The 21,436-nt window shown below is 44.3% G+C and overlaps 1 protein-coding gene across 3 annotated transcripts in view; it reads right to left on the bottom strand.

Annotated features, from left to right (window-relative positions):
• The window catches only part of ATP8A1 (ATPase phospholipid transporting 8A1), a 3,191,789-nt gene that overhangs the window by 1,823,405 nt on the left and 1,346,948 nt on the right, over window positions 1–21,436 (bottom strand). The window lies entirely within an intron of this gene.

Raw genomic sequence — 21,436 nt, forward strand, 5'->3', positions numbered from 1 at the left:
TACAGTTGGCACAATAAACTAATTTTACCTCATAGCAAATATTTTCTGTGTGTATATTTCACTTGGGCTGTGCCTGCAAATGGCCGGGCATGGTCAGTGCACTGTTCTGGTAAACAAATGCAAATAAAATAAACTACCTATTGAAATCTACTGAAAATGAGTGTAAGCTTGAAATACATTCAGAAAAAAGACTGCAGAAGTTGCATACACAAAATGGTACAGTCACCTGGAATTCACAGGAACAGCTGCATGGAAACACTCCTTAACTAAATTCATAAATGTAATCTACATTTTATTCTTCAGCAAAAACTGCAGGAACAAATGATGTGCTTCTTGTTCTCACATGTGACTTTCATCTGGGCTGTCTGCATTCTTCCACACCTCACAGTGGCTCTCCAGCTCTATGTTTTTGAATTTCTTCATGTTAACACTTAAATATCCAGTTTAAAAGTAAAACATCCTTTAATGTTATACATATTCCAATGTTTCTAGTACTAACTATCCTATAACATTAATAGAAGTATCTTTTGGTGTGATACTGATTTTCACAAATGCTCATGTTTGTATTATAAAAAACTTCAATTGTAACCCATTTTGAAAATCACTTTTAAAAAGTGTGTACTCACCATAATGAATATGCATGACAAGGAGTTCTGCAATTAGTTCAATCATCTATAAAATGGCTGTAGTACAAAGTTTCTATGTTCCTCATTCTGACAAGTCAGAAAGTAAGGGGATCTCCTCTATTTTCAGGAGTCAGACAGCAAGTTAACCTCCCTAGGCCTGGAAGCCCAATGTCTATGAGCCAAGAGTAAGGGGTAATTTTAACAGCGAGTGGCCAAAGCAGCTCTTCTGTATTCTGTGTCTTACTACAAAAAGCCAAGGCTTCTTAATGGCAGGGTTGATAAAAGTGACTACTGTGATATTCTCATTCTAAGATAAAGGAACTCAGGGTTATCTCTAGACAGTATTGACTTTCTTAGGGACAAGCGGATTTGAATAAGAATGCTTTCAGCCTTAGAAAATGGCAGCCTATGAAAACAGCTCAATGGATGGATGATACAAGGGTTTATTTGTCTGAGTCTTACTGAGTTTCTTCATAGACTAGCAGGGACATGGAGCCAGATGAACAAATCAACAGATTTCATTAATAATTTTAAGGGCTCTCCTCAAAAGACAGGTACTCTAGGAGACAAATAATGCAACAGGAAGACATACAATCAATGTAACTCTTTAAGTGAAAGCATCTCTAGTCTCAAATACTGTTAGATAAGCAGGTTTGGATGAACCTGGTGAATAAATTCACTTTCTAGAGTACTTTTCATGTTCTTTACGGTCTCTCGAAGAGGATATATGGAAAACAGAAAATAAACTGGAAGTGGTTTACTTTGTTCCAAGGCATATGGTTAGCTTAAGCAGGGCAAGAGACAATTTATTTATTTAACATTTGTTTACCAGGAAAGTCCAACTTGGATCAAAGCCAATTTTCAGCGGAGGCCCGGGGAGAAACACTCTAGACACATGTCTTTATAACATGGGAGGAAACCGAAGCACCCAGAAGAAACCCACATGAGTGCAGGGAGGACATACAGACTCCACACAGAAGGCACCCGAGCCGCGAATCAAACCGGAGAACCTCTTGGTGTGAGGCGACAACACTACCACTGCACCACTGTGCTGTATAATTACCAGGCAATGAATGACCTGCTGAAGCAAACACTCTGGGAGGGAATCACCTCAACTGGTGAAATAGGAAAAAAACGTCACTGGGGGGGTATCATCAGTGGGGAAACTCTGCATCTACCAGCAACAAGAAAGAGGCACAAGACAGTTGGGTACAGCAGCAACCATCAGATCCTAAGGTTGTTTTCCAGAAGTGGCATTTGGATGGTAATGTTCCTGTAGTTCCGACACCCTAACATTCAGGAAACCTAAGGTTGGAAGATGTGTGTTAGACAATTAAATTATGTATTACAGGGTGATGGTTAATGGAGATGCAGCAAATTCAGCTGGAAAAGGACTTTGTGGATCTTAAACCTGTACTTCTCTGGTTTATGCCTGTCCATGTCATGTGCGGTATTCTTAAAGAGATGACTCTCTGAATGATATTTTGACTGATGGTCTTTTGATGAAAGTACAGTTTTGTACCTACCATAAATGTAGATGTCCGAGAGGAATAGGTTCATAGGTTCATACTAGGCTATCTGCCCGAGGGCATTTACAAGCCTAGCCCATAAAAGGGATGTTTCTTTCATACACACTTACACACACACTTACCCCCCTTCACACACACTTGCCACCGGTTGGATTCAAACCCCTACCTAACTATGTTATGACACTAGAGACGGACGCATTAGCACAGCGCGCTATTCGCATTACTTCATCTGCAGTCTTTACAAATGGGTTGTCCTGTCGTCAGGCAGCCCTTCAGTCGGCCGGATTCCAAAGTCTGGGTCTGGCTTCGGCTGGTGTCGCACTTCACCCGACGTCATTGCGGCAGTTCTTCGGGTATAAAGGCATCAGCCGACGCCATTTTCCTCAGTGTTTCTTGCCCCAGATGCCAGGTGCCCTCTTGGATGGCTAAATTTGGATAAATGCCAAAGTTTCCAAATAGTAGAGAGCAAACACACAAAATAAACATGTATGTACATATATACAAACAAATACACCATAATAGATTCCCCCCAAGCTAGCTGAAGATTGGTAAGTACCCTAGGAGTACCTCAGAGGGGAAGGAGGGTGGGTAATCCTGACTGCAGATGCATTCCTCTCGGACATCTACATTTATGGTAGGTACAAAACTGTACTATGTCCTTCAAGGATGCATCTGCAGTATTTACAAATGGGTAGAATACCATAGCTAAACTAGGGGAGGAGGAAATGAGAATAGATTATGGTGTAGTCAGGATCCCTTGCAAAACAGCAGTGGCAAAACCAGCACGGGATCTAGAGTATAGAGGTAAGTTATAATGCTTGGCAAATGTATGCATGGAGGTCCAAGTAGCAGCCTCTATAATGTCCTTGGTAGCCACTCCTCGTAAGAAAGCTGTGGTAGTGGCTGTAGCCCTTGTGGAGTGAGGCCTGATGTTCTCTGGAGTTTTCTTTCCATGGTAGGAGTAACAAAATCTTATGCAATTTCCTATCCATTTGGAGATTGTCTGTTTGGAAATTGGTTTTCCTTCTTTTCCTGTTGCATATGCTACCAGAAGCTGGTCAGTTTTTCTATTGTTTTTTGTCCTGTCCAGGTAGTAGCGTAATTGTCTGTGTACATCCAAGGTATGTAAGAGCTTTTCTCCCCTGTTCTGTGGATTGGGGAAGAATGTAGGAAGGTGGATAGCCTGATTTAAAGAGACTCTGGATACCACCTTAGGCATAAATGTAGGATTTGTTCTCATGGACACTCTATCTTGATGGAAGATCAGGAAGGGTTGTACTGCCATTAATGCCTGTAGTTCAGAGACCCTTCTTGCTGAAGTTATTGCCAGCAGGAAAGCAGTCTTCCAGGATAAGTATTGCAATTCTGCTGTAGCTGCTGGTTCGAAAGGAGGTAGAGTCAGTTTTTCTAGCACAAAGTTCAAGTCCCATGCTGGCAATGGAGGTTTCCTGGGAGGTTTTACATTTTTAATTCCTCTCAGAAACTGTCTGAGCAGAGGATGCGAGAAGACAGGAGGATCCAAGCTGTATTCTGCTGAAATAGCTGATGCATGTATCTTGATGGAGGAATAGGACAGGCCTGCATGGAAGAGCTCCAAGTACTCCAGGATGTTGGCTATGTTCACCAGTGTCACATCTTGCCCCTTTGCAGTACTCCAGATGAGATATCTTTTCCATTTTGCTGCATAATTCTTTCTTGTTGAAGGTCTACGAGCCTCCAGGATTATGTCTTTAACCCTTTGGGATAAATTTGGGTTAATTGCTGTTATGTAATGTTCCAGGCAGTTAGCTGCAGAGTTTTTAGGTTTGGATGCAGTATGTTGTAGTTGCTCTGTGTCAGCAGTAATGGGATCAGGAGCAGTGTCCATATTTGTTCCCGGGACATGCTCCTCAGCAGTGGATACCAATGTTGTCTTGGCCAGTCTGGGGCTATCAGAATGATCCTCGGACGTTCCTCTTTGATCTTGAGAAGCACCTTGTGCATCAAAGGAAGTGGTGGGAATGCGTATGCTGTTAGGCTTTTCCAACTGAAGGATAGGGAGTCCACCTTCCAAGCAAGTGGGTGGTAAGTCCTTGTGCAGAATTTCTTCAACTGGTGATTGAATGGGGATGCAAACAGATCTATTTGTGGTAATCCCCATTCTCTTGTGATGGTTTTGAAAATGTCCGGATGCAGCATCCATTCGTGGGCATCTGTTGTAGTTCTGCTTAATATGTCTGCTAGAATGTTTTCCTTCCCTGGTACATAAATTGCCTGTAACTGAATGTTGTAGCTCAGAGCCACATCCCATAGGTCCAGTGCCAGCCGGCATAGAGGGTATGAGTGTGTGCCTCCCTGTTTGTTGATGTACCACATAACTGTGGTGTTGTCTGTCCTTATCATCAACTGGCCTTCTTGGAGAAGAGGTCTGAATGCCTGGATTGCCAATTTTACTGCCATCATTTCTTTTAGATTTATGTGCAGATGCAGCTGGTCTCGAGTCCATAGGCCTTGAATGCACTTGCCCATCATGTGTGCCCCCCAACCGAGGTCTGAGGCATCTGTCATGATGGTTTATCTTGGTTGACTTTTGCAGAAGGGCAGTCCTGTGTTCGATTGACAGGCCTGAGCCCACCATAAGAACTCTTGCTTCAGGCATGGGATCATTGGAATTTTGGTTTCTAGGCTGTGCTTGTGCTGAGACCACAAATTCTTTAGGTACCACTGTAGCTTTCTCATATGAAGCCTGGCATGAAGGACCAGTATTATGCAGGATGCCATGAAGCCTAGAGCTTGTAGCACTTTTCTTGCAGTTAGATGGCTCTGCTTTGTTAATGCCAAGAAGTAGAGAGGAAGTTGCTCTTTCTTTTCTGCAGTTAGAAATGCCATTTGTTTTGATGTGTCCAGTTCTGCACCCAGAAAGGTTATTCTTTGGGATGGAATCAGCCTTGACTTTTTGTATTGACTGTATATCCCAGGGCTTGTAGCAGGTAGATGACTCTTTGTAAGTCTTCTGTTAGTTTGTTTTTGTTGTCCGCTTGTATCAGGCAGTCGTCCAGGTAGGGATAGATTTGAATTCCCTGAAGTCTGCAATGAGCGATTACTGATGCCAAGCATTTCGTGAACACTCTGGGCGCAGTAGATAAGCCAAAGGGCAATGCTGAGAATTGATAATGCTCTGATCCTGCAAGAAATCTGAGGTATCTTCTGCAAATTGGTCTTATGGGGACGTGCAGGTATGCCTCCTTGAGATCTAGAGTTACCAGCCAAGACTCCTTGCCCAGCATGGGAAGAAGCTGCTGTAGGGTCAGCATTTTGAATTTTGGAACAATGAGGAATGTGTTTAAAGCGGACAGGTCTAGAATAGGCCTCCATTTGTTTTCTTTTCTTGGTACCAGGAAGAGCCTGGAGTAAAATCCCTTCCCTTGCTCCATAAATGGTACCTTTTCCACAGCTCGCATTCTTAATAATTGAGATATTTGTATTAGAGCTTCTGCCCTTTGAGAAGGTGGTAGGTTTGGCATTCCTCTCTTTCCTGGTAGTGTATGGAAATGGAACCTGTAATCTTTGTCTATAGTCTGCAAAATCCATTTTTCTCTTGTAATGCAGTGCCAGTTTCTTGAAAATAATGTTAGCTTTCCGCCTAAGGGTGCTTCTAGTTGTTCCCTGGTAGGCGGTGCCACCGTCAAGTCACTGTGATTGAGTTGTTGTAGTGGTGGTGGCTGTATCCGTGCCTTGTTGGTTGTTACCCTGCCACTGGCGACCCCTGTAGGCACCCCTGGATTGGTTTCTGCCTCTAGAGCACCTATTCCTGCCTCTTTGTGCCTTAGAGGAGTCCGGAAAGGACCAATTCTTGGAGGGCCAATTCCTGCTAAACCTTGGAGGTTGAACTTGTAAGAAATCTTTTACTGTTTGCACAGATTTTGCTTTCTCTTCCATCTTTTTTAGTACCTGCTGTGGGGGCACCAAATAAATTGACCTTGTCCATAGGTGCATCCAAAAGCTTAGATTTGACATGGTCTGGTAATGCCTGTTCTTTCAACCATGCATGCCTCCTGATAACTGTGCCAGTCATGGCTGATCTAAAGGAAGCCTCCAGTGCATCATAGCCACATTTTAAAGAATGGTTACTAACCTGCTGTATGTTATGTAACATTTCTTGAACATACTTTTATCTAAAGATTCTTCAGAGGACAGCTTTTAGTCAACTGGTCAAGCATAAACTCTTGATATTGAATCATATGAAATTGGCAGTTCAAAGCTCTAGCTGACAAAGTAGCAGAGGTGTAAACTTTTTACCCCATCTCTAAGGACCTGGATTCCCTTTCAGAGGGAGGGGTTTTAGAAGAAGTAGCTGCTACAGCTTTAGGGCCCTGGGAGATAGTCTCTGGATCTGCAAAGGGGCCTTATATAAGTGGTGATGAGTGTCCGGGACCCTGTAGTACCTATCGGGCTTAGCAGGAGCCGGAGGTAAAGTATCAGGAGCAGTGCAAGCATCATTAAATGCATCATCAACAACAGATAGAACTGGAGGTATAGCTAAAGGCCTATGCTGTGGCAAGTGTAGAAAGGTCCTAAGCCTTTTCTAGAGTCTGAGAAATCTTGGCCCTGCCACTGAAATTGTTCCCTCATAGCATGCAAGGTTTCCCCAAAGGAAAATTCCTCAGGAGGAGAGGCTGAAGGGATGGACTCCTCAGCATCAGAGTCTTCGTAAGGAGAATAAGAAGCCTCAGGAGGGTCTGTATGTTCTGAGTCATCAGAGGAATCATCTGTGGCTACTGGCTCAGGGGGCTCTGCTCTAGGCCTCTTTTCTGGAGGAGGGAGAGAGGCCCTGTCTGGATGAGGCTAGGCTCCACGAATTAAAGAGATGAGATCCTCTGCCAAAGAAAGCATATGGGAGCTGGTGCTGGGCCTGTGAGAGGGGGCTTGGCAGGCACAGGTTTTGATGCTTTGGCTGCTTTAGCCCTGGCAAAGGCCTTAATAGACATAGCTGGAGGAGGCCTAGCAGCTCCACATGCAGGGGTAGAAATATCTAGGGGAATGGTGTCTGATAAATCCTGTGAAATCGCAACAGAAGGTTGGATTTCAGAAGCCGTTTCTACCAGGATAGAAGAGGCCTCGGTAGAAGGCAAGTTATCGGCTGAAGAAAGAACCGCTTGCTCGGTTTCAGCCGAAACCGAGACACTCGTGGTTTGCTTAACCGCGGTTTCGTCCGAAACCGCGGACCGCGAGTGTCGGTCCTTTTCTTTGCGTTTTTTGGTTATTTGTGTAATCGGAGGATCCGACGGCATAATGTAGGCAAAATCGGAGCCGAAAATCTGTTCAGCAAAGTCCGAGCGACGTCTAAGCGTCCGTCGGTTAAAAGAAGCACAGGCTAGACAAGCTGCTACGTCGTGGTCTGGGCCTAAACAATGTATGCAATAGGAGTGGAAATCTTTATGAGGTATTTGTTTCCCAAAAGATAAACAGTTATTAACTTTCTCTGACATCGGCTAAGGCAAGAAAGAGTCCCCAACGGGGTACTTAGCTTTATAGAAGTCTTCGAAGTAGTATTCGGTAGTAGTAATCTCTGGATCTGACCGACCGGCACTTGCGAACAGCTTCTGCTTCGGGCGCCACGCGGCAAGAAAGACTGAGGAAAATGGCGTCGGCTGATGCCTTTATACCCGAAGAACTGCCGCAATGACGTCGGGTGAAGTGCGACACCAGCCGAGGCCAGTCCCAGACTTTGGAATCCGGCCGACCGAAGGGCTGCCTGACGACAGGACAACCCATTTGTAAAGACTGCAGATGCATTCCTCTCGGACATCTACATTTATGGTAGGTACAAAACTGTACTTTCATCAAAAGACCATCAGTCAAAATATCATTCAGAGAGTCATCTCTTTAAGAATACCGCACATGACATGGACAGGCATAAACCAGAGAAGTACAGGTTTAAGATCCACAAAGTCCTTTTCCAGCTGAATTTGCTGCATCTCCATTAACCATCACCCTGTAATACATAATTTAATTGTCTAACACACATCTTCCAACCTTAGGTTTCCTGAATGTTAGGGTGTCGGAACTACAGGAACATTACCATCCAAATGCCACTTCTGGAAAACAACCTTAGGATCTGATGGTTGCTGCTGTACCCAACTGTCTTGTGCCTCTTTCTTGTTGCTGGTAGATGCAGAGTTTCCCCACTGATGATACCCCCCCCAGTGACGTTTTTTTCCTATTTCACCAGTTGAGGTGATTCCCTCCCAGAACCATCTCTTAAATCTATTTAAGCAAGGAAATAAATGCAAAGGAAAACACTGTGCTTCACTTACATCTGAGACAAGTGATGCTATTAGGACTATAGAAACTGCAGCAATTCTCATGGTCATGCAAAGGGACCAGGTCAGTACAAGCAATGCTACTAAACATTCTGCTTAATCATCTGATGACAATACTGGTAATTCAGTCCAGGTGGCTTAAGCCTCAACTATATTTCTGCATTACACATGGGCAATTTTATGAGATGAATGCTATGAAGATATCTCAGAGGTGAGCACAGGAGGAAAGAACTGGATGACATTGTCCTAGCTGAAGTCAGACCAGTAAGTAACTCTGTTTGCCAAGTCAAGGACTTTAAATCAGCCTGATCAGCTAGTTCAAAAGAAAAATGCATATGTAGTTCTAATATAAAGGTAAGATCCTAAGTAGGAGTCACTTGTTTTCTAGGTAGATGAATGTGAAGAACCCCTTTAATAAAAACAGATTTACCTGAGATAACGATGGGGGGTGGGGGTTCTAAGGGCAGAAATGGACAAAAGAAGACTCTTAATAGAAAAGTAATAAAGGACAGATTTTAGAAATCCACACAGATCTTGAATAACTAAAGGAGCTTCAGTTTAATTATTTTGGTTTCTTTTATGGTACCAACCAAATTTATTCCACTTGCCCAAATAAGATATTTTAGTAGCAGGTTTCTTAGCCTACTTTAATATCTATTGCACATACAAAGAATACAAAAGTGCTTGAAAAGGATCAACCTATGTCATTAAGCACGTCAAAGATAGCCAGACACTGATCAACAGCTTAATTTAGCTCTCCCTGTGTGAAAAAAGAAATGTAAATTCAGTCACTGGCTGGTAAGTACACTGCCTGGATACCAGCAAAGAAGAAACTTAACAGAGACTGAAAGAAAATCAACTAGAAAAGGTGAAGAGAAAACACTGACTGGGAAGAATCCTACAGCTGTTCAGAAAAAAGCAGATTAAGCTTCAGCTTTGGTACAGGAGATGGCTTTCAGTAATCTAGATGAAAAATAAATCAAATGTGTTCACAGCTGATTAAAATAAATGAAACATTAAAGGAGTACACCAAAAGCTAAAAGCACAAAAGGCTGGAAAATGGAAGAAGCTTTAAACAGCTATTCAGATGAACTGACAAACACTGCTTGAAATGAAAAAAAGGCTGGCTAAGCATGAGATAGCTCAAGAAGAACTGTTTCAAAAACAAAAATGGAATAGGTAGAGGACAGAGCACATAGGAAAAACCTGAGATTTTCTGCTCTACCAAAGAAAATGGAAGGAACAGACTATTCATTTTTTGAAAGCACAAATAAGCAACTGGACTGTTATTCCACAGCAGAATATGTTAACTGAAAGAACACATTATTTTTTATGCTCCAAACTTGGCCAAAGAAAGCAGACAAGATCTGCATTAGTAAAGATACAATCATAACAAAAGGGGTTGATCCAGCCAAAACTGAGGCAGAAGGGCAAAGTATTAAAAATTCAGACAGTAGATTTCTGAAAAATTAGAAGTTATGTACCTACCATAACGTTCCATGTTAGTTGTCTTCTTCTTGCCTTCTTTCTTGCTGGATGGGTTCGGAGCCGATCCTCGGCTCCGACTCGGCCACTCTAAAAGCTCGAGAGCTAGTTCCACCGGCTCGAGGCTCCCCTATATCCCACAATGCTAGGCGGTAATTCCTCAGATCTCGTTTGAAAGCTAAGGCCAGCAAAAAAAAATTCCATAAGGAACAAGAAAAACTCTTCTAAGTCTGTCCTGGCTAGGGGGAAGGAGGGTGGGACGCAAGAAAGAAGGCGAGAAGAAGACAACTAACATGGAACGTTATGGTAGGTACATAACTTCTAAATGTTAAGTTGTCAATCTCGCCTTCATTCTTGCTGGATGGGACCGCGTCCCTAGCACCTTGTCCCGGGTGGCCTATCGGAACAGACTCTTGAGTACAGTGGAACCAAAGTTGGCTCGGTCTCTAGAGGCCAAGTCCAACTTATAATGAGAAATGAAGGTATGGGGAGAAGCCCAAGTAGCTGCAGAACAAATTGAATCAATAGGCAGCCTATCTTGGAAAGCTACCGAAGTGGCTAAAGCTCTAGTTGAATGAGCCCTGGGTTTGGATGGCAATCGTTGATGTCTTATCTGATACACTAGGGTAATCAACGAAGTAAGCCATCTAGAGAGAGAGACTTTAGAAACTGGAAGGCCCATTCTACCTTCTGCATAAGACACAAACAGTTGGTCAGATTTCCTGAATTGTTTGGTCCTGTCTAAATAGTACCTAAGTTGGCGATGAATATCTAAACAGTGTAACTTTTGTTCTGACCTATTAGAGTAATTTGGGAAAAAAACAGGAAGCTCAATGGTTTGATTCAAATTTGTCAATGAAGCTACTTTGGGCAAAAAGGACGGGTTAGTACGCAAGGACACCCTGTCTTTATGAAAAACTAGATAAGGGGGTCGACTACACAGAGCATGAAGTTCAGAGACTCTTCTAGCTGAGGTGATAGCTACTAAAAAGAGTGTCTTCCACGAAAGTAATTTTATAGAACATGAAGCCGCAGGTTCAAAGGGGGGAAGAATTAAGGATGCCAGAACCAAATTGAGATCCCACAGAGGAGGAGGATCTCTGATGGGTGGTTTGAGAAGAAAAACTCCTTTTAAGAAGGCCTTGCAGAGTTTGTGAGACATAATAGAGGACTCTGAGACTCCAACATGAAAGTTCGAAATTGCAGCCAATTGAACTCTAATGGTAGATGGAGACGAACCTGCATGGAAAAGTTCGGCTAGAAAGTCTAGAACTGTTTGAATAGAAGCAGTGAAAGGATCTATATTCTTTGACTGCGCCCAATAGGAAAAACGTTTCCACTTGCTATGATAAATCTTCCGAGTGGAAGATTTATGAGAGGCAATCAAGATATCTCTAACTGAGTGAGATATCAAAGGAAGCCTGGCTAAGGTCGGAATTGGAGGAACCAAGCCGTGAGGTTCAGAGAGGGAAGGGAGTGGTGCAACTGACCCGACTGATGGGTCAAGAGGTCTGGAACTGGGTCCAGATGCCAAGGTTGTTCCAACAGATAACGGTGGAGAAAGGGGAACCAAATTTGTCGAGGCCAGTAAGGGGCAATGAGGATCATAGAAGCTTCCTGAGCGATGGCTTTCTGTATCAGCTGGGATATCAGTGGGAAGGGAGGAAAGGCATACAGAAGTCCCCGGGGCCAAACGTGCACTAGAGTGTCTCTGCTGGGGTGGCCTGGTTGGGGAAAGAGGGTGAAAAAATCGTCGCACTTGCTGTTTTGGGGAGTAGCGAAAAGGTTGCAGCAAGGCCTGCCCCACTTTCGAAAAACTTTCTCCAACACTGAATTGTTCAGAGACCACTCGTGAGGCATGAGAATAGCTCTGCTCAATTTGTCTGCAATCACATTGGACTTCCCGGGGATGTGCATTGCTAACAGAAATCGCTGAGAAGAAATCGCCCATTGCCATAGTCTGAGTGCCTCTTGACATAGGGGGTAAGATCTGGTTCCACCTTGTTTGTTGATGTACCACACTACAAACATATTGTCTGTCTGAATTGCTATAGTTCCTTTGGGAAGAGAGTCTTGTAGGGCTTGCAACGCTAGAAGCACTGCTCTCATCTCTAGGATGTTTATGTGCAAGTGGCATTCGAACGGTTGCCACATGCCCTGGACTGTCCTGCCCTGGAAATGCCCCCACCACCCGATCAGGGAGGCGTCCGTTGTCACCGTAGCAACCGGAGGAGGAGGGACAAAAGGTCTCCCTAGGAGGAGCTGAGGAGATGTGATCCACCAAGAGAGATGACTCTTGCACAACTGAGTTATCCGAATAGGATGGGACATTGTGAGGCTTTGGTAAGACCATTGTGTGAAGAGCATCCACTGCAAAATCCTCATATGGAAGCGAGCTAATGGTAAGAGAGGGATGGCCGCCATAATCCCCAAGACTTTCAGGATCCGTCTGGCTTTGACTTTGTTGTTCTGCAAAAGAAGAAAGACCGGTTTGTGTATGTCTGCTATCCTCTGCTCTGTGAGTCTGGCTGACATCTTAACTGTGTCTAGATTTGTGCCTATAAAAGTAATAACACGACAAGGCGACAAGACAGACTTTTCGTAGTTTATCGAAATGCCTAGTGCCTGACATGTGCGAAAGGTGTAGTCTCTGGCGAGGAGTAACAGATGCTTGGTGGGGGCTGTGAGGAGCCAGTCGTCTAAATAAGGAAACACCTGGAATCCTTGGCGTCTCAGATGAAAGGCTACCACTGCCATGCATTTGGTAAACACTCAGGGGGCTGTAGTGAGACCAAAGGGCAGGGCTCTGAATTGAAAATGACTGGTTCCCAGCCTGAAGTGGAGAAACGTCCTGGAGCGTCGATTCATCTTGATGTGATAGTACGCATCCTGGAGATCTATAGAGCACATCCAGCTGTCTCGGCCCAAAAAGGGAAGAATGGACTGCAGCGTGACCATCCGGAACTTTGTTTTCTTGATAAACTTGTTCAAGTTGCTGAGATCCAAAATGGGTCTCCAGTCCCCTGTTTTCTTTGGAACCAAAAAGAATTTGGAGTAGGTGCCGGATCCTACTAGGTCTGCTGGCACTGGTTGAATGGCTCTTTTTGCGAGCAGCTTTGAAATTTCTAATGCTGCTTGCTCCCTTTGACTGGGTGGAACATCTGGAAGGGATTTTTTGGACAGCTTGGGAATGACAAGGAAAGGGATTCTGTAGCCTTCGGAAATGATAGACTGTACCCACTTGTCTTGAGTTAGGGATAGCCAGGCTTTTGGGTACAGTGACAACCTTCCCCCGACTGCCTCCGAAGGTGGACAGTCGGGCAACACCTCAGGGATGCTGAAAAGGCTTGTCGGAAAAGGATTCTCGACTGCCCTGATTCTGCGGGCCCCCTCTGCCTCTGGGACGGCGTCTACCATTGTTGTTCCCCCCTCTGCCTCTAGAGGGGAATCGACTCTGTGCGTCAGGCAAGTCTCCTTGAGATTGTTTACGGAACCACATCTTTCCCCCCTTCTGACCTTTGGGGTAAGGTCTAGAAGGGGTAGAAAAACGGACTCCGACGGCAGAAAGAGTTTTGCCATCAGTCTCGCACCTAGTCAGGGTTTCCTTCACTTGAGGACCAAAGAGGGATGATCCATCAAAGGGGGAATTAGTGAAGGACGCCTTAAAAGGGTCCGCAAAGTTACAAAGCCGCATCCAGGCGTGCCTACGCAAGGCTACGCCTGTACCTGCTGCTCTACTTGCTCCATCGCCGCATATGAAAGGAGGCGCATGGAGGAGTTGGTTATAGAATTAAGGGTAGCCAGCTGAGAGTTCATCCTATCCTGAAAACCCGCAGCTGTTGGGTCCTTCAACATTTCACTCGCTTCCTTGAGTAAGTCCCTCTGAAGTCGAGTAAAATGACACAGGTAATTCAGCGATCTCATAGTAAAGGTCGCTGACGAGAACATCCACTTCCCGTACCTGTCCATCGACCTAGACTCCTTGTTAGGAGGATGAACAGGCACCGAAGGATCAGCTAACTCCTTCTTGGTAGCCGCAGCCACCACCATAGCATCAACAGAGACACCCTTGGTCAGAAATTCTTTATCCTTAGGGGCCGTGATGAACTTAGATGGTCTCCTGGGGGTGGGTTCCACTGAGTCAGGAGCCGCCCAAGCCTTCTTTGCCACCACTTGCATAAGGGGGTCAAAGGGAGGGGACACCCAGGAGGTGGAAGGGCGAGAGCCAAACGCCCCAAGGTACACTGATTCATCCTCTGAAGGGTTGAGGGCTGGCCAATTCCCCCTCTGTTTTAAGATTTCAAGGATGTCTGCAAAGGAGACATCTTCAGAGGGGGAACCTTCAGAATCCTCTAAATCAGTGTCAGAGGTGACAGACTCAGGGGAGTCAATGTGCTTCCTCTTACACTGCCTCTTCCTAGGGGGCTCTCCTACAGGGTCAGGAGAGGCCTCGGAAGAGGAGGAGATCCCCACAGGGGAAACTTGAGGAGCTGGCTCTCTACGGTCGGGGACAAGAGAGTGAGTAGAAATCACCGGAGGCACCATGGAGGGAAGGGCAGAAGGAGCCGACTGTGGATTAGAACCTGGTTCTAACACGCTCCTCATGACCTCAAAGGCACCCCTGTCAGGCAGAGCCGGAGGTCTCCGTTCCGAAAAACTGAAAACCTCCCCCGGCACCGACAGTGATGGCTCCGAGGCCGATGTCGGAGCCGAACTCACCAGCGCCGAAGCACCGAGAGGGAGAGCGGGGTCGGACAAGGGTCCGATGCCACTCGCCCCCTCGGAGCCGACGAGGGAAGTCCGGTGCCGAGATTCTTCCAAGGAAGACATTGGAGCCGACGACAGAACCGAAGACAAAGTTATCGGTTCCGACGCCACCACAGTCTCGGGTCCGAACCGCCCCGGCTCCGAACTCAAGAGAGTCAGAGGAGGAATATTTTGAGTGGTGGGGATAGTCTTCGACTGTTGAGTCAGACTTTGAAGCATCTGGGCTAGTGCCTTGGACTTAAGAAGTCGACTCACTACTCTCTGAAGGTCATGGTCCGATAACCTGGAAGACCTAGAAGAGTGGGATCTATGGCTCCGTTCAGACAGCAAAGGTGATGCTGGAGCCGAATGAACGGAGCCGATAGATGGAGAATGGGACCTCTTCTTAGTTGTCGGCTCCGACAACTTGATCGGAGCTGACTCAGTTATGTCTTCCTCGGCTCCGGCCGGAGCCGAGGACACCGTAGGTACATGAATTCAAGATTCATCGGCTCTGGCCGGAGCCGATGTTCGAATGGAGTTAGGGCCCCCAGAAGTCGGCTCAGAGGCTGGAGCCGAAGGTCTGGAGGACTTGGAGGGTTTCCCCGATGACTGAGTCGAGGGACCCTCATGCTTTAATAAGCCTCTTAGAATTAATTTATTTTTTCACTCCTGCAGGACTCTAGGGCTGAAGCCATGGCAAACAGCACATGAGTCCTGCAGGTGCAAAGGTCCCAAGCAGTAAACACAAGAAGTGTGACCGTCTGTCAGAGACATCTTCCGACAGCACGAGTCACACTTCTTGAAGCCTGAGACCTTTGATTCTTTGGACATGTCCAAAGAGAAATAAAAGTGTAATCCCAAACACACACACACACACACACCGATTACACTTCTAAAAATAAAACTTTAAAATTTAACTTATAAAATTTTACTTATAAGTAAGTTTTAAACCAAAAAACTCCCTACAAAAAAACACAGACACTCCAACTACCAAGGGAGGGAGGGAGTGGGCCTAAAGCTCGAGGGAAAGGTTCGATATTTTGGGATAGGAAACTGGTGAAAAATTGACTAAAAGGGGATTAAAACTATTTAACTTAAAAGTTATAAAAAAGAGCTAACTTAAAGGGGGGTCTGACTGACAAAAAGTGTCAAAAGATTCAACTAACCTGAGCCGGTTGAAAAAAGCACCTCGATCGCGTAGCGGCAAACGAGATCTGAGGAGTTACCGCCTATCATTGTGGGATATAGGGGAGCCTCGAGCCGGTGGAACTAGCTCTCGAGCTTTTAGAGTGGCCGAGTCAGAGCCGAGAATCGGCTCCGAACCCATCCAGCAAGAATGAAGGCGAGATTGACAACTTAACATTGATTATTCACTGTACACCACACAGAAGAGAAGCAAATTTATTCCAGCAACGAGGGAAGATCGAGAGACAGGTGTGAGATTCAAGCTGCTTTATCCAGCTGTCTTCACAATAATTTTTTTTCTGGAGAATCAAAGTCATTTTCTGAAGCAGAACAGGGTGAGGAGGAAGTACAAAACTTTATCCAACAAAAATATACAAAGAGCCATCAAACAGAAGTGGGCTCTGCTTCCCATTCTTCTGATAATAAAGCTCATAGAGGGTTTTTCCCAGGGAAACCTTTTCTAATGTCCCAAAGGAAAATGCTTGAAAAACAGAAAAAAAGCACAGTACCTGACTAGAAGAATGGGGAATACCTTTGACTTAAACCAGTTTGGAGCTGGAGATGCAAAGGAAGAAGACCAGCAACACTAAAATTTGTGAATAAATGTGAGATTATAAAGCAATCATATTTATAAAATATTGTTTACAAAAAAAAAAAAAAGGGGGGGGGGGAGACTGCGAGGGAATGAAGTGGCAAACTTCATGACATCCACGCAGACGGACAATAGAGGTATGACTGCCGAATCCTACACAAATGCACTTTATAAGCACTTACACGAGTGCATGGATCATGCTATCCCTAATAGAACCAAGATGTTATCCTCAAAAAAAAGGAAGCCAATCTGGTGGTCCTCTGCCATAAACAAACTCTACAACAGAAGAAAGAAACTGTTGCAAAAAAGAGTAAAATCCCATACAACTCCCTGGTCAACCTCAGTAAGAAGCTGAGATCCCTCATAAAATCCTCCAAAGCTAGTTACGAAAACAAAATTGCCACTGAATCTAAAGACAACCACAAAGCATTCTATAGCTATGTCAAGAATCTAAATGGGAACACTCAGATCTGCTCTGAGTTACAGCACAATGGCACTAAATATACAGAACCAACTGATATTGCCAACATCCTAGCAGATAGGTTCAGTGCTAACTTTACCCCCCTCTCACCACCTAGAGGGCCCATCTCTATACCGGAAGAATGCAAAGTTCCTATAATCACGGCTGCACAGGTAAAAAAAACACTCTCCAAAGCCAAGAACACAGCATCCACGGGACCTGACAATATCCCAGGCCGCGTTCTACACGAACTACAGAATGAACTGGCACCCTACCTATGTACCATGTTCAATCATAGCCTCACCTCAGGCTTTGTATCCACTGAATGGCGCACCGCGACGGTTATCCCACTCCACAAAGGGGGAGCCACGACGGACCCCGGGAACTACCGCCCCATTAGCCTGACGAGCCTGGTCTGCAAGGCCATGGAACATATCATCGTGGAACTCATAAACAAAGACATTCGTAATCTCCAAACTCTGGACCCTACCCAGTTTGGATTTGTAAAAGGCAGATCATGTCTCCTAAACCTGATTGACTTATTTGAAGCAATCACCAAAGCCACAGATGAGGGTAAAATGGTTCACACAGCTTATCTAGATCTTGCCAAGGCTTTCGACACCATCCCCCACTCTGGAATTATAGATAAGCTCACTACACTAGGTATAAATCCCTATGTCACAAGATCGGTTGCCAACTAGCTCATGGACCTAACCCATACTGTGAAAGTAGCGGATTCCAAATCCGACATCAGACCAGTGACAAGTGGAGTACCACAGGGTTCAGTCCTGGGTCCTCTCCTGTTTGGTATCTACTTCTCTGAAGTACAGGCCAATACAGAAGGTCTTTGGCTAACAAAGTTTGCAGATGACTGCAAACTAGGAGCCATAATTGAAACACCTAACAATGTGGATAAACTACGAAAGGGCCTCACTGAGACAGATACCTGGTGTCAAAGCCATGGCCTGAAGCTCAATGCCAAAAAGTGTATTGTCATCCCCTTTGGTAAAAACTCTGTACACATGAACTACCACATAGCTGGTAGTCTACTTAATGCCAAAAATGTGATAAGAGATCTTGGGACACAGATGGACAGTAATCTCTCCTTTGATAATCACATTGCCCCAGTGGTCAGGAAATCCTTCTATGTGGATCATTTCATCACAAAAGGATTCTCATCCAGAAAAAAAGAGGTCATTGTTCCCCTCTACTCATCACTCATTAGACCCATTATAGAGTACAACGCCCCTTTTGGAATGTACCTCACAAGACATCTACAACAACTGGAAAGACCACAGAAATACCTCACAAAGAGGATTACTGGCCTCAAACAGATGCCCTATGCAGACCGTCTCAAAAAACTACAGCTTTACTCCGTCACATATCGCCTACTCAGGGGCAATCTCTGCCTAACGTACAAAGCTATGTCAAACCCAGAGCTGTTGGACATGCTCCACTTAAAGAAATCCCAATCCCTCCGAGCTACACACTCTAGGGACCTAAACCTTGTCACCACAATAAATAGAACATGCTGGAGGGATAGATTCCTGTCCCAGAGACTTCCCATACTCTGGAACAGACTACCTATCTATGTCAAACAGAGCTTCTTATTAGCACTCTTCAAGAAAAATCTTGATGATTGGATGGGAAATGGGAAATTCACCCCGGGGATCACTTCTGTGGCTCTGCTCGACAGGGGCACAGGAAAATAATTTTCTTGGGTGGCGAAAGCCAGGGCACATTTTTTGGCTAGGCTTGTATGGGCCCTAGGGCCATTAGCCTAGTAACTACCTATGAACCTATGAAAGGCATACACCCTACTTCAAGTCATTAATGTGTGAAAAGACACTAAAGGGAAGGGGCAACTAAAACAAATTTTGTCCTTAACAGTATTTGTATAAAACAGTTCACATTATAAATTACATGTTATATAGTAAAGTATTTACAGTTATTGTTGTACCATAAAGATACTAAAGTAAACAAGTATCTTTTTTCTTCAGTTTTTAGTTTTAAGAAATGTAACCACTACAATGTGAAAACAGAAACGAAAAGGCTGTACAAAAGAATGTTTAAATTAACAAGCTGTAATTTTGGGCTGTTGAGTAGGGTGGAGTGTAAACATGCACAGTTTATAATACATGTTGAACTGATGTGTTTTCTCTTACTTTTGAATAAATTGATTTCTGGATTAAGGCCCTTCACTTAACCTAGTAACAATGTTTTGTGTGAGAAAGTAAATAACAGATCACGATTTGTAATGAAAATTTTTCTTTTCGAAATAAAATATTCAGTATGAGTTGAGAAGTCTGCAGCTGTGCATTTTGTTCTTATATTTCCATGGGGACCAGCTGCTAACATGGGCAGGCAATAAAAGCCGCAGCACTTAAGGCTAAAAGTTACATTTTTCTGAAAGCATACAAGCAGTTTTTTGCATATGGGAAGGGAATAAAGAAAAGACAACAGATCACAGTAAGTATATGTAGGAGCACAGGCTGTAACATGCATCTTAGCATGGATAACCTTAATTTTAGGTTAGGTAATTCTTGTGTGTGCAGCTGTCAATTTTGGGCAATTGTTTCTATCAGGACGGTTAAACTTCATTATTTGATGATGTACACAGTTTTGTGTGTTCAAGTTAATATCTAATGGGGTGTTCTGTTTGAGTGGTTTCATTAAACTAAACTCTTGTAAAATGTGACATAGGTTGAAATGGAGATGACAAGAAACAACTGTACAAAAGATAAACCTGCCAAACATTAGTGGGTACATGTAATACAAAAGCTGAAAACAGAGATGTAAAAAGCTAACATATATAATAGATGGGGATAATAACTTCTTATCTTAGTGGCTATACTATCCATATTATTTTGGAATGTGAATGGCCTCACAGGTATAGACAAAAAGGAAAGTGTACTTACTTATATTAAGAAATGCAGAGTGCAAATAGCAATGCTACAGGAGACACATTTGGAAAGAAATAAGTACATGAATCCAGTGCCCTGGATCAAATAATCCTTAGTCTCACTAGGGGCTCCAATATCCTAGACCTGGTCATTACCAACATGGAAATTGAAGCTCCACACCTATAGTCACTCCCTCGTTGGTCAGGTCTGACCATAAGCTAATCACCCTGGACATCCACATCACACGCCCACCTCCCAGTAAGGAAACCTCTGTAAAAAACTTCTCCAAAGCCAACTTCACGCTACTCAAGTCAGAAGTGACAAACTTCATGATACCCATGCAGACGGGAACTGAAAGTTCAACTGCTGAATCCTACACTAAGGCACTGTATGAGCACTTCCACATGAATAATGCCATCCCCAATAGAACAAAGACTCTCTCCTCCAAAAAAAAGGAAGCCAATCTGGTGGACCCTTGCCATAAACAAACTTTACAACAAAAGGAAAAAACTGTTGCAGAAAAGAGGAAAATCCCAGGAAGCAAAATACTCCCTTACCAGTCTCAGTAATAAGCTGAGATCCCTCATAAAATCCTCCAAAGCTAGTTACGAAAATAAAATTGTCAAAGATTCCAAAGACAACCACAAGGCATTCTATAGCTATGTCAAGAATCTAAATGGTAATGCTCAGATCTGCTCTGAGCTACAACATAATGACATTAAATATACTGATCCCAAGGATATTGCCAATATCCTGGCAGATGGATTCAGTGCAAACTTCACCCCCCCTCTCACCCCCTAAAGGCCCCATCTCAATACCAAAAGATTGCCAAATTCCGGTAATAACAGCCACACAGGTAAAAAACGCACTCTCCAAAGCTAAGAATACAGCATCCATGAGACCAGATGACATCCCAGGCTGTGCACTACATAAACCACAAAATGAACTGGCACCTCACCTAAGCATCATGTTTAATCATAGCCTCACCTCTGGCTTCATGCCCACCGAGTGGCGCACAGCTACAGTTATCCCACTCCACAATTGGAACTACTGCCCCATCAGTCTGACGAACCTGATCTGCAAGGCCATGGAACGTATTATCATGGAGCTTATAAACAAAGACATTGGCAACCTTCAAACACTGGACCCCATGCAGTTTGGGTTCATGAATGGCCGATCTTGTCTCCTGAACCTGATTGACTTCTTCGAATCAGTCTCCAGAACCGTGGACAAGGGTAATGTGGTCCACACAGCCTATCTGGACCTGGTCAAGGCCTTCGACACCATCCCCCACTCTGGAATTATAGATAAACTTACTAAACTGGGCATTAATCCCTATGTCACTCGATGGGTTGTCAACTGGCTTACTGACAGAACCCACACTGTAAAAGTAGCCAACTCCAAATCCAGCACCAGACAAGTGACAAGTGGAGTACCTCAGGGTTCAGTCCTGGGACCGCTCTTGTTTGGCATCTACCTCTTTGAAGTACAGGCCAACACTAAGGGACACTGGCTAACAAAGTTTGCAGATGACTGCAAACTGGGAGCCATTATTGAATCCCTAAATGATGTGGACATTCTACAAAAGGGCCTTACAGAAACAGA

This window comes from Protopterus annectens, chromosome 2.part0 (genome assembly GCF_019279795.1).
Source record: "Protopterus annectens isolate FY-2018-M chromosome 2.part0, PAN1.0, whole genome shotgun sequence".
Taxonomy (NCBI): Eukaryota; Metazoa; Chordata; order Ceratodontiformes; family Protopteridae; genus Protopterus; species Protopterus annectens.